At 34.2% G+C, this 14,532-nt stretch overlaps 1 protein-coding gene and 1 long non-coding RNA gene across 2 annotated transcripts in view; one reads left to right on the top strand and one right to left on the bottom strand.

The window, feature by feature from the left end:
• Positions 1-2,786, bottom strand: part of LOC127836366 (uncharacterized) — a 36,180-nt gene extending 33,394 nt beyond the window's left edge. Inside the window, exon 1 of the mRNA XM_052362964.1 lies at positions 2,658-2,786. The gene's annotated coding sequence lies outside the window, so the exon portion shown is untranslated. The remainder of the gene's footprint in view (positions 1-2,657) is intronic.
• An 8,772-nt stretch (positions 2,787-11,558) lies between these two features.
• On the top strand, positions 11,559-14,090 carry LOC127833914 (uncharacterized). The gene is made up of 3 exons (XR_008027676.1): positions 11,559-11,773; positions 12,715-12,895; positions 13,932-14,090. It is a non-coding gene; the product is annotated as an uncharacterized LOC127833914 (long non-coding RNA).
• The last annotated feature ends 442 nt before the right edge of the window (positions 14,091-14,532 follow it).

Below are 14,532 nucleotides of genomic sequence, written 5' to 3'. Positions count from 1 at the left end.
ATATTGAAATAACAAGAAGTAAATACTATCTATAATAAATATGGGAGTAAGTACGTTTGTACGTACTTTGCAGACTGTTCTGTGAATAGCCTTTATATTGCCGTTGTTTTTAAACAACGAATCTTCGTATTTATGTTGAAAATTATAATTTGTATTTAGCGTGGCAAATTTCATATAAATACATGAATATGTTTTGAAAATTTGTATAAAGTTTATCACGAGTCTTGCTACGATGCTGATAAAATTAACGGTATATGTATGTACCTTAGTTTAAACAAAACTCAAACGTCGTTAAAAAGAATTCTTAATCAGTAAGATGCTCACGTTAATTAATAAAGACGAACTAAAGTTTTTGCCATTGGTATTGTGTAACCTGAACCGCACGCCTCCCCCCCCCCCCCCCACCCCCGAAGAACCTTAGCCGTTTTAAGCAAACCTAAGATGGAGTGGGGTGTTTTGAAGATAGATAAATGTTATGTTATGATAAGTTTACCATTACTTCTTAAGCCATACTTTTTTAATTTATTAAATGTATGTTGATACACGTTACACTCATCATAAGCTTACTTCAAGTGGCATCTGTTCTTGTGATGGTTGATACACGTTACACTCATCATAAGCTTACCTCAAATGCCATCTGTTCTTGTGATGGTTGATACATGTCACACTCATTATACGCTTACTTTAAATGTCATCTGTTTTTGTGATGGTTGCTACATGTTACACTCATTATACGCTTACTTCAAATGTCATCTGTTCTTGTGATGGTTGATACATGTTACACTCATCATAAGCTTACTTCAAATTGAATCTGTTATTGTGATGGTTGATACATGTTACACTCATTATAAGCTTACTTCAAGGGCCATTTGTTCTTTGTGATGGTTGATACATGTTACACTCAGTGTCAGCTAACATCAAGTGTCATCTTTTCTTGTGATGGTTGATACATGTTACACTAATCAGGGGCGATCCAGGATTTCTGGTTAGGGGCGGGATATTGAACGATTTGCTGGGGGTCAAAGCCCTGCTTAGGGGTCCAGGTGGGCAAAGCTCCCCGGAAGCTCCACGATATAAGTGATTTTGAAGGCTTCGACAACCACTTCTCGAGCATGTCCTTTTGTACTTTCACCAAAGCACCTTCTTATAATGCTAAAAAAGTGCATAGTTTATACGCAATACGGATGGATATAGCCTTTACTTTGGCAATTTTTTTTTTTGGGGGGGGGGCGGGGGGCGTACGCCGCGTCCGCCCCCCCCCCCACAGGCTTGGATCCGCCTATGCTCATCATAAGCTTACTTCAAATGCCATCTAGTTTATACGCAATACGGATAGATATAGCCTTTACTTTGACGATTTTAAGGGGTGGGGGCGTACGCCGCGTCCGCCCTCCCCCCTTGGAGACGCCTATGCTCATCATAAGCTTACTTCAAATGTCAACTGTTCTTGTGATGGTTGGTACATGTTACACTCGTCATAAGCTTCCTTCAAATTCAATCAAGTTTTGTGTTATTTTTTTTAGCTCGACATTGATTGCTCTTTTTTGACTCGTGAGTATTTAAAAAGATATATGTATGTCGATGCCTATTATAAACTATCATAATGACTTTTCATGTCGTTTGAAAGAAGATCTGTTTATGGTATACTTAACTTTACCCCACATACATTAAATTCTCTGCGTATATAAACATCACAGGTCCGTTATTTTGGAAAGTCCCCTGTAAAGAGGCGCGCGCATCTAGTCAGCGGTCGCTATTTAAGCAATAGAAAACATCAATAGCACCCGCTGACTAGATGCGCGCGTATCTTATAGTGCCCGCTAGAATGTTATTTATTTGTAACATTTGTGCAAGTTTTACAACGCAAAGATTTTTCTTTATATACTTAGGTTAAACGCACGATTCGTTTGGCAGGTCACGAGTGTGTGTTTTTTTAATTATTAATCACATCTCAAAAAAATACAAAAATTAAATGCTTTATTTCGGATCAATGTTTTCCAACATGTTGTCTGTGATATAAGCAGTTATCTTTATATAAAATATAACCCAATATGTGAAATGCTTTACAACAAAAATGAATTTTGTATAAAGAAGCGAATTCTTCCGTGTCCAACTTTCGCAGGGAGAAAACTTGCGCACAACAATAATACGGTACATACTTTTAATAGTAACTGATAAATATTAACACAGGTGGAAGTAACGTGCCCTTGATAGTATATGGGCCCAGGAGCCCAATATATTTAAATAAATATATAAAATCATGTTTAATGTGAGAAAAATTGACAAATGGGCATGAAAAAAATCCAACCCCTCTAATATTGGAATTATAACAAGGTCATTAACTAGAATTTAGCATTGACCTGTCTTCGCTGGCCGCAGAAATGTCAAAAATAGCCTTAATCCAAAGCATCCATTGCTCCTTTTATGGGCAATTGAATAACCTTTAAAGATGATTACTGCAAATAAATCTGTCCAGCCGTTTACTCACAGTCGAGCGAAAACCAAGCCATATTTCTAGCCTGTTTGTCAATCCGAATAAATCTTGGATGTACTTTAAAACTTTTTTTAAAGGTTTCTTCCCTTAATCGATAGCTCGCATCCTATTCCTTTAAAACAACGAGGCATGTCATATAATGCATTCATATGCAACCACTTACCCCTAAAAACTAAAAACTAATTCCAAAAGTAAATAATTTCTTTGCAACAACTGTTTTGACCCTAAATTTGATTTACTAGAAAACGAAAGTAGCTATTGCTCTTGAACCCGGCTTACCAGTGAATTACACTGACTGAGCCAGGCACAAAATCATCCAATCAACAACAACAACGACGCTTTGACATATGTTATTAAATGAAAAATACTAACTCATTCTGATTGTATTGGACACTTTCCGCTTTTATGGTATCTTAGTTTCAAGGAAGTCCCTCCTTACCGAAAATCAAGTTAAGGCGGAAAGTGTCGTCCCTGATTAGCCTGTGCGGACTGCACAGGCTAATCTGGGACGACACTTTACGCACATGTATTATGCCCAGTTTTATCAGAACACGACACATATATTATATGTTATACAGTTTAATCTAAAACATATTCTTTTATATCAATAGCATATAGTTTATGCAGTTTAAAGAAAAACACAAACAAACAAATTGTCTTTAATTACATATACAATATAAACTGAAGCATACCGAAACATATATTAAACTTTTAACGTAATTAAAACATACATACAATGTAGGCGTAACATAAATAATATCAAGCAGCCCTTTTGCTAGAATAGTTAATGATATGTATTCAAATGTCAAGTCTCGTGTTAAATCATGTTCATCTTACTCAGATTATTTTAGTTATGCTGCTGGCCTGAGACAAGGGGAGGTAATGTCACCGATTTTGTTTTCTTTATTTGTTGAAGGCATTGAACTCTACCTACAAGATAGCATTAACTCTTGCTTGAATATAGAAGATATTGTGTTTATTTTATTATTATTTGCGGATGACATGGCTATTTTAGGCAAGTCACCAGCTGAAGTGCAAACTCATTTAGATAACTTATACTTATATTGCAGTTCTTGGGGGTTAAATGTAAACACTGCGAAAACAAAAATAATGGTTTTTCGGAATGAGGGGCGAACTAAAAGATAACGAAAAATGGACATACAATTGTCATGTTATTGAAGTGGTCGACAACTTTAATTTTTTTAGGCACAGTGTTAAATTATACCGGAAGTTTTAAACTTACTCAGGAGCATTTGTTTTGTAAAGCCCTTAAAGCCATGAATACATTATTGTTTAAATGCAATGAATTTGACATAAAACCAAAAATATTTTGTCAGTTGTTTGACTCATTTGTGGGTTCTATATTAAATTATGCTTCAGAAGTATGGGGCTTCACCAAGTCAGATGATATTGAACGTATACATTTGAAATTTTGTAAACGATTGCTGCAGGTGAAAATAAATACATGTAATGTTGCTGTTGATGAAGAATTAGGTAGATTCCCATTGTATGTAAACAGATTTGTTAAAATTGTTAAATATTGGTTTAAGGTTCTCAACAATGAGAATATCATAATGCAAACTGTATACAAACAAGCCTTGAATGATTGTAATAAAGGTTGTACAAACTGGGTCTCAAATGTAAAGAATTTGTTAAATAATTATGGATTTAGTTATGTTTTTGAAAATCCAAACGTTGTACAAGTTAATAGTTTTATTAGCGAATTCAAATGTAGACTTGTTGATAATTTTAAACAAGAGTGGTACGGTAAAATGAATAATAGCTCTGTTTTAGTGATTTACAAAGTTATTAAAAGCTGTTTGGATTATGAAGCATATTTAGACTTAGTTCCTAGACGTTTGCGATTATTTTTTGAAAGATTAAGAGTCCCTGCGCATCTGTTGAGAATCCATACGGGCGGATACGCCCAAAATAACATACCACGAAATGAACGTTATTGTTTATGTTGTTATGACTTGGATTTAGAGGATGAATACCATTTTATATGTATATGCCGTCGTTACACGGATTTAATAAAAAAATATTTAGACCGTATATTTTATATTAACCCATCAGTATATAAATTCCAAAAGTTGTTAATTTCCTGTGATAAATCAGTTATTTACAATGTATGTAAATATATCAAAGAAGCTCTTGTTATTAGAAATACGAATTTAAATAATACTGTTCAATACATTTCATTACCGCCTTGATAGTTTATTAGTATATGTACTCGTAAATGTGTATTTTATGCTATTTAATATTGTGTTGTTATACCTAGCTACGTGACAGAAAAAAACATGTATATACTTTAGTATGAAGACGATGTACTTGTGTATAAGTAGGAATAAACTGTCTGTCTGTCTGTCCTTTTGTTTCTTTTCAATCCCAACATGCTCTTTTACAAAACTGTTACAACGAACTGTAATTTTATTGTAATTGTAACTTTATACCAACTTCTAGGATGGATATAACACGATGCCAAGTTACGGTATGTTTGTCTTCTACAGACCGCATATGAATATTTAAACAGTATCCTATTGAATTATTTAACGAATAAAATAAACATACAAATATTGCAACACAAACGGCTTTCAAACATAATGTTACGAGAACTTTAGCTTGATCATCAATTCTGTTACTTCACAGAAAGTGAAATGCGCCTTAAAACTAAGAAATTGTTTAATTTATGCAACAAACTAATTTCATTCTAACATGAACTTAAACAAAAAAAAAACTAAATGTAATTACATGTCTAAGAAAAAAACAACACCATTGTTATGGTTTGTGATTCAAAACAGTTTGGTTTGTTAGAACATATTGCATATTGAATGAAATAAAAATATAGCTAGAATGTTTTTACACAGTTGTACAAGCACACCGACAATGGTGTTTAAAAATAAACAAATGCAAAATATGTTGGATAACACCTACTCGATTGAAATTTACTTTTTGAAATTGCCCATAATCTAATAGTATAAAATATGCATGACTGTTCAAATACCATTAAACAAAAAACAAAAATCAACATTATTTAAACGATTAAACATAGTTCCTATGTTAAAGAAATTAAAGTGGCATCATATCATTTGCGAGACAATTGTGGTTTGTTTGAACTTTTTAATCCTCAATTGTGTGACTGTTCTGCCGCCAGAAAAAACATTAATTAACGAAACTGACGTTTTGAAGATTTTGACTTGCAAATCCATGTCTTCTTTGTGGACAGTTTTCATATGCCTTCCATGGCTCGATTGCCATTCAAAATAATAGCCACAAAGCTCACACACGAATTTGTGATTGGTGTGTTACGCTCTCATATCGTTCCTTTTGACCAGAATTTCTTGTTGCACTTTTCACATATGACTTCTGGTTTTTGTCTGCCACCCACAGCCGTGTCGTTCAAAACTTCGTTTGTACGCATACTCCTTGCAACAATTTTCACACTTGTATTTTTTCCATGAGACTGGCTCATATGTTCATTAATGTCTCGCCTGCAAGCGAGTGATTTGTTGCATACCAAACACTTATGAGGCCTTTTGTTCAAGTGTACGACGCGTTGATATATTTTCAGGTTAAAAACTGTGCTGATTATTTTACCGCAGAGAAGACAAAGCGAGTTGCAAATTGATTGTTCATGGCTGTTTTTGATATGGAACGAGACTATGGCTTTTGCACTCAAAACCTTTACACAGAAGTTGCAGAAGAACTTTTGGCGTTTGTTTGATGTCGGCGTAACCACGTTGCGACCTGAAACATACCTAATCGTTATTAGTATAAAACGTGACAGTTTAGCAAGAAATTATTTAATCAGGACGATACATCCTATACATATAGCCTTTGATTAACAACCCATGTGACATACTAGGTTTGTTAAGTACCCTCAGTGCATTACAGTTATCGCAGGGCCCCGTTTTGGTGAAATGTTTAATTTCTATTTATGCACATCATATTTCATAAGAGAAACCGGTTCATTCATAATGATGTACCGCATTATAAAGTTTTGCGGAATGACGGACAGAAAGACGGACGGACGGACGGAAGGCAAACCTATTTGCATTTGAGAACTCTAGACTCGGGCCATGAAACTGTTCTACGTATTTAAAAACTAATTTTAATAGATTCTTAAACATGGAAATGTAATGTTATTAATATCATAATCACGTAAACAAGTAAATCGACAAAAGTTATCTATATTATCTTTATATTCATTTATCAAGTGAATAACCTACTACGTATTTAAATTGTATTTTAATGCCGAGAATAACGTTAGTAGCAAAGTAAAACTTGGCCTTTTTAAAACAGATCTGGCAATGAGGAAATTCATCGTCATCCGGAATAATAAAATGGAGATGTAAACTTTAAATGCCTCGTTTGTCTTCTGAACATCATATAGAGCCTACACAAAATACAGCTGTGTATACAATTTGTATACATTTGTTAATAAGGTAAATAACTCTGTAATCAAGTGCGTTTCAAATATTGCAATGTGTATACTGTTATTGGACTTCACATAGACAAGGACGGACGGACAGACAGAGGGACAAACAGACATACACAGAGAAAGACATACAAACAGACACAGCGACAGACAAAGAGACAGACATAAAGACTCAATTATCCTTTTGTTAACCTTTACATCAGCACCACAAAAATAAATTGCGACCACAACATGTGCCTCGCAACCACAATGTTTTCAAAGCAACGGGTACAACGTCTTCGTTTTAGCAGAGGTAACGATATTTTTTGTAGCCGAGCATAGTTATTAAAAACGAAATAAAATGGGATTTTCTGTACAAAAGTAAAATAATATCGTAAAAATATGCAACTTGTTCATTGTCAACATCACATCAACCAACCTTTGTAAAGTCCTTGAGGTTAGGATATCGGATTTTTCTCAATAATTTTGCCAGAATAGTAAACAATATTACGATTCGTATCGAATGGCATTCCCCTAATTCTTAATTAAGGTTTGTATTTCTTCGGGAAACGTAAAAAACAAAATCGTACTCACCGTTTGCATCCATTTTTTGAAATTGCCACCTCAACGGAAGCGGCATTGCGACATTTTACGATCATAACACGAGCGTTATGGTCGCAATGATTCCACTCCGTGTTAACGCGATTTGTAAGGCAAAAGTGCTTTTGAATGAGACAGGTTGATTTGTGTTTTTTTTTTGTTTTTAAATTTCATAGGGCATATAAAGCTGCTTCGTGAATCTAGTCTTTTCTTTTAATATTACAAAGTGATTCTTTTAGTTTAAAATAGTATTTGTACAAAGTTGTAAAGAACAACAATAATAATTAAATTTAAATACTTAGTTTGTTCTGCAATGGTATTAAACTATTCTAATTCACTGTCAAACGATTCTGAACTATTTTTTGAAAGAGATATTTTTCTTAAGTTATCATATTCATAAGTATGTATGTTTTGGCTCCTGTATTGCTTGGGGTGAATTTATTTTTTTTACACGTGTATAAGCATAGCTGAATAAAGAAAATAACATTATGTACGGCTCTAGCTGATTTTGTTAAATACCCAAGGAGAAAAATTGTCTTATTCATGAAAGGAAACCATGCCCTGGTAATATATCATCAGTTAATGCTTAAGATATCTGACATTAACAGAATAAATGTTTTAAATTGTCCTCATTTGTTTACAAAAAGAAAATAATGGAGCATCAGTAAATTTCATTTTGTTCAAAAGACTATTTGTTCCATAGAATTATTTTGTATTGTTAGCACCGTACCATTGTAACTTTTATTCTTTTGTTAACAAGGGTATGCCAAAAATGCAGTTCAAATCAAATTCTTAATTTTCATTAATTAGTGTATTGAGCGTTTTACCCCATTTTGCTGTAAATGAAGGACATTGTTTTTATTTACAATATTATGTTGTCTTTTTGCGCCAGATTCCTTTATAATATAAGTTGTAATAATCCCTAAATAGTTAATTAAATTTATTTTCAAAATGTACCCTTCAGTTATTTCATCAACAGAAATAAAGGTTCTATTTTATAAAATATTACCTACACAGTGAATTTTAACATCAAACCATGACTTCAAGAAAAACTTTCATTTCATGTCAATATGTTTGGATGATAAAAAGGTCGATAATACAACAATTCTTTTACTTTTACTTCGTATTTATTATAAATATAGGATCTGACACGAGTTGTCATATCATGCCATATTTTATTAAACGAGTTCAGGAATTGTGTTAGTAAGCGAGCTTTTGACGAGCTTACTTACGAATTTCCTGAACGAGTTTAATAAAATATGGTATTTTAAATAAATATTTACGCAAACATAATGATTAATCCCGAATGTTGTTTACATTTCGTGACGTCATTTTACGTTGCAACGTCTTTTCAGCAAAATAACAAAATTCGATTGGTCAATAAACGAAAACTAAGCCAATGAAAACGCTTAAAAATGTTGTATGACACATGTGTAATATAAAAAAATATGTAATGGTTTTATTAGATGGGAAACAGGGTATAGCATGTGATAATAAAGGGTTTGAAATTGTGTTAGGTTTATTTAACGCGTATTGATAACTGCAATTAAAAGTTTATGGTTATCAAAATATAGTTGTGTGATATATATCCAATTTTCTCTAAAGGATTGATTTTTTTATAACCATATAAGTTTCAATAGGGGAATAAATGCATCCAAATTGTTAATGTTTAAACCTCCTTCACTATGTTATTTTACCATTGTTGTAAACTTCACTTTACTATGCCCGTCGAAAATAAAAGTCAAAATAGAATTTTTTATTGAATTTAAAATGGTAATGTGTGGGTATGGCAGTGATATGAACAAGTCATTAAGTAATGACACAATAAGTTTTGAAACATAAACAATTTTTCGTATTGGTGTACACAATTCTTCTTTTCTAATTTTTCAGGATATTTTTACATTTTAACATTTTTTTCCTTGTAATTTATTTCAAATATTTTTGACAGATCAACATGTAAATTTAAACAAAGCAGTTTAAAGCTGTGTTGCACTCAGTTTAATTGCCATTTTGATGTTATGGTATAAGATCTTTATTTGTGCTTACCAATCCATACAACAATTGTTTTTGACCTATAGAATACAGTAACTTCCAAAGCGAACGATGTTTGAGTATACGTTATATTTTTGATACTAAACTAGATTTGTGTTCCATTTTAAATTATTGTGTTGTCTTTAAAGGAAATATGTCTTTTTCAAATCACTTGTGCAATATTTCATAAATGGTCAGCTGTGTGTTTAATGTTTGTTTTTTTCTTTTTCGAATACAATAAACGTTCATTATATTTATTATGTCGCCATCACATTTGGGCCTCGTTCTTTGAAATTGGCACTTAATGCATATGCGTTAATAAAGTCCCAGATTAGCCTTTGCAGTCCGCCCATGCTAACCAGGGCCGAGATTTATGATTTTAATGCATTTTTTTTTCATTTAATGTATTTTTTCGTTAAAAGGAAGTCTCTTCTCAGTAAATATCAAGTTAAGAGCTAAACAGGCTTATCTGCAATCCACACAGGCGAATCTGGGACAACGCTGTACCCAATTCTATAACTTAAACAAGAGTTCTGATTCTGACTAGTCAATTACCAGGTGGTTGTCGGCGTTTTTATCTCGTACCTCCTACGTGTTACGTGTGACGGGCGTGCAGCACGAAATGTCGGCGGCAGGGGTGAAACGGAAGTACACGGAAATGCAGAGTCACGTATCAGACCTCCAAGTAATCAAGAGATTTGTTATAACTCTACACTTTTTATTTGGTTGTGAAAATGAAACCCCTTAGTGTTATGGCATCCGTAGCTTTTTGTTTACCAAGAGCTTTGGTCTCTTTCCACAAATGGACCGTATTGTCTTTGAATATATTCTTCTGAACCAATGTTTGTTTCAATCAAATACAGGTTAATGCATGTAAGAGACGCACACGGTTCTTATAGAACACAATAAATACGGTGACAAGTGGAGCAATAGATTTATGTCAACTGTTTGATAACTCTAAACACACCGTCCCTTTATTTGGCCTGATGAGCAGTTTTTTTAATGTTGCAAAATTATAAGGTTGCAAGTGTTTGACTGTTGTTATATAAGACGGTGACATCGATCCCCAAGTACTTTTGATAGAATCTTATAAGCTTTTGTTACATGGTATGATCCTTGCTCTGGATATACGGTTCTTAATGCATGTGGGTAACGTGTTTTCCCATATTAGCTTGTTCAGTCCTCACAGGCTAATTCGGGACGACACTTTCCTATTAAACTGGATTTTTTATAAGAAGAGACTCCCTTTTAACCAAATTTATTATCATTCAGAAAGGCTCGTCCCTAATAAACCTATGTAAACTGCACAGGCTAATATTGAACGACACTTTACTTACATGCATTAAGCCCCGTTTTCACACAGCGATAATCATATGCTTTGTCTTTGTCTTTGCAGCGTGACACTGACGAGTGTGTGAAGAAGCTCAGGGATAAGATGGAATATGAAATCTTCAGAATCACAAAAGCCGTACAAGATGCCCTCAATAACAGAAATCTCCAAAACAGGTACGTGTCACAAGCCTATATGAGCCGCGTTGTTGGAAAACGGTTCTTAATACATGTGCGTTAAGAGTTGTCCCAGATTAGCCCGTTAAGTCCGCACAGATTAATCAGGGACGAAACTTTCCGCTTTTATGGAATGTTTACTTTAAATGAAGTATTTTCTAAACGAAAATCTAATTAAGGCGGAAAGTGTCGTCCCTGATAATCCTGTGCCCACTGCAAAGGCTAATCTGGGACGACACTTTGACACTTTAGGTAATGCGTTGAGCCCAATTGTCCAAGAACGAGGTTCGTATGATGAAAGGCGGTCTTGTTAATTGCACGTCTTTATTCCTCAGTTTTAAAATATATGACTCATCAGTATTGATGTGGCTTTAGTTTTTGCGAATACATGAACTGATATCAACAATATATAACTCTGATGAAGTAGTGTTGATTTGCCTATAGAAGAACATAGAAAAGCTTTAAATATAATAAAGTGTTAACGCTTTTACTTCGTATCCTTTCCAGACTCTGTAACTGGGAGGACGAGGGAGATTGTCCGAAGGTGGACCGGAAGTGGAAGCGAACTGTGGACGAGGCTGCGATGAAAATCTCCACTTGCATTGCCGATGCAATCGACGGATGGCAAAGGGAAAACAGAATTTTACAAGGCATCGACGTCGAGATCGTTAATCAATTCGCAAAAGAGTTCGGTCTTCTTAATCATCAAGTAGAGGACATTGAAAGTAGGATAACATTTTGCGTTTTACGATTCATGTCCTATTGTTTGTATTAGTTAAGTTTAAACTTATTTATTTTACCTCAATATCATAAGCCTTAGGCTTATTGAAAAGCTATCGAGTCCGTTTCCTGGGCCTTCCATCAGAACCTGGTTTCAGGTATCGAGATCTGAAGAACGCTCCTACAGTTGGGTTCGAAACTCTGACCTCCCGGTCGCTAAGCGGACACCATATCCACCACGCCACTGTGACATTTTTCGTTTTAAGATTCTTTCCCTACTGTTCTATATTACGACTAAGAAATAGCTTGAAACTATATATATTCACAAGTAACATTATACGAGCACGTTGATTTACATGCAAATAAGGATCAGCACATATATATCAACAATTACATTGCGGTACATATATATTTTAAGACCAAAACAGCACAGGTCTACGTCTTTTGGCAAGTACGTAATAATCAATTTAAAAGGTGGGGGACGAGGGCGAAGGGGGTTTCCTAGCCCAACAACAACCACTTTCAGGACCGGACCCCAGAAAATTATCATGGGAAAGGCATAACACGTTTATCAGAGAAAGTATTTCTGACAATTGATACTATTCATATATGGATATTGCGTCATCACAAATGCTATCATTTGGCATTTTATTCATCATTAATTTACCCAACGTTACATGCAGTGTCAGGCGGCACTTTCTGTCGTCTCACTTTCTTGTATGTTTTACTTAAATGTGTGACCATCTTTTTGAAAACTAACTGTGCATTAAAAAAATAAAATAAACGCCCTGTAGTTTTTTAAGGCATATTCGCTGTTCATCTGAATCTTGTATCTTTCCATTTTTATAAAAAAAAATAGAATTGAGCGCGTAAATGTTGTAACTGACAAACATTTCAACATCCTTCTTAATAGTTTCACCCTAAACCATCTCTCTGTGAATTGCAGAGTTCCTAACACACAGCAAAGGCCAGACGAGAATGATGCAGACGGTGAAAGTGATGCCTGTACGATGAATATTCGGCAAGAAGACCGGAAAGGTAGAGAGGACTTACAGCTAGCTAGGCGGCGCTGTCAGCTGTATCGGTATGTTGGACACCAACAACAAGGAGGTCCGGGAACTGTTCAGGTTGGTCCTTGGGCTTGGCAACGAAACTATACACCGAATAGGAATAATGTATATTGTGAATAAATCTGTATTCACTTTTGTTATAGTTGCCTCCCCTTTTCAGCGGCTTAAGTCCATTAAGTTTTTTAATATAGCAATAATGCAACTTAAGAAAAACATTATCTGGATTGCAATTACTTTTAACATACATAAGTCTCAATCCAAACAACAGATGCCACATATTTGTCGGTAATGTATAATTAAGGAATTACTCTGTCACATAGTATTTAGTTGTGTTGCTTTTATTTTAGTGTTGTTGTTTTTAATTACAATTGATTTAGCATCATATGTTTTGAGGCCTTTTGTTATGTTGTGACTGTAGTATAAATAAATTGGTTCTATGCTTTATGACTTTGTAGCCTGGTTCTACTATTCTTCATTTTATAATTGTACTTTTCACTTATCTTCGTTCTTTTTTTAATGGAAATTAATGTCAGGGATTTTATTTTACTCTGTGACGTTTTTTTTAACTTGAGCTATTACGTTAAAGGGACCTTTTCACGTTTTGCTTAATTGACAAAAATTTAAAAAAAATTGGTTTAGATTCGCAAATTTTCGTTGTAGTTATGATATTTCTGAGGAAACAGTAATACTGAACATTTACCAATGATCTAAAATATCCATTATATGCATCTTTTTACGATTTGTAAACCTGAAAATTATCAGCGTTGCAACGCGAAACGATTGAATAATTTTGAGAGCTCTGTTGTTGTCGTTATATTTTGTGACACTACAAGGATTGCTTACATAAAGTATAAAATACATCACTCATTGTATGAGCACGGATGACCGAGTGGTCTAAGCGTTAGACTTTTACTCCAGGGGTAAGTGGTTCGAGCCCAGTTGAGGGCTACTTTTTTTCTTCTTTTTTTTTTTAATTTTTTCTTATTTTTTTACTGGAGCTTTTTAGATCCAATGTTTACAAATATAAATATAAATTATTTAAGGACAAACTTAAATATCTGCCAAAATCTATGAAAAGGTCCCTTTAATGCAGGAAAACATATACCGATAAGGCGTCACCTACAACTAAGGCTGCGACCATGGCCAAAGCCAGTACGATTTACTTGCGGAGCATCCTTGATCACAAGGACATGCCGACTAAACTGAGAAAGTTCTTTGAAAGATTCTTCAAATATATAGACGAAGCCGCTAAACGAATACCAATCTGTCTGCAAGTAAGTTCGTTAGTTAGTGATACTAGCACCGTGTCCTTCTTTACTAATTATTATAATTCTTACCGCATGGGAACCGTACTTTATCGAATCTATGTTGTTCCTAGCGAAGTTTTTATGTATGCATATTAATTTTCACTTAGAAGATTGTGTTTTTATAGCAATATGTAACATTAGTGACTTTACGCAGTCTTAGTGTACAGCAAAGAGCTGTGCACTTGGTCTAGGAAAGTCCCGATTGTGTGCACCAACCCCATATGATTGCCAAAAGTTTTAACGTTTCGTTTATATTTAGTTTCAGAAGGGCTAATTTGTGCATTGCTACAGTAAACCTCTTATCGAAGCTTAATTTAAAGAGGGGAAAGAAGGAACTTTATGAGAAAATTTTAAACATTGCAGTTAACATGTATATTATTGGGTAAA

The sequence above is a fragment of the Dreissena polymorpha genome, chromosome 6, assembly GCF_020536995.1.
Source record: "Dreissena polymorpha isolate Duluth1 chromosome 6, UMN_Dpol_1.0, whole genome shotgun sequence".
In the NCBI taxonomy this organism is placed as follows: domain Eukaryota; kingdom Metazoa; phylum Mollusca; class Bivalvia; order Myida; family Dreissenidae; genus Dreissena; species Dreissena polymorpha.
This window is presented reverse-complemented; position numbering and strand designations above follow the sequence as displayed.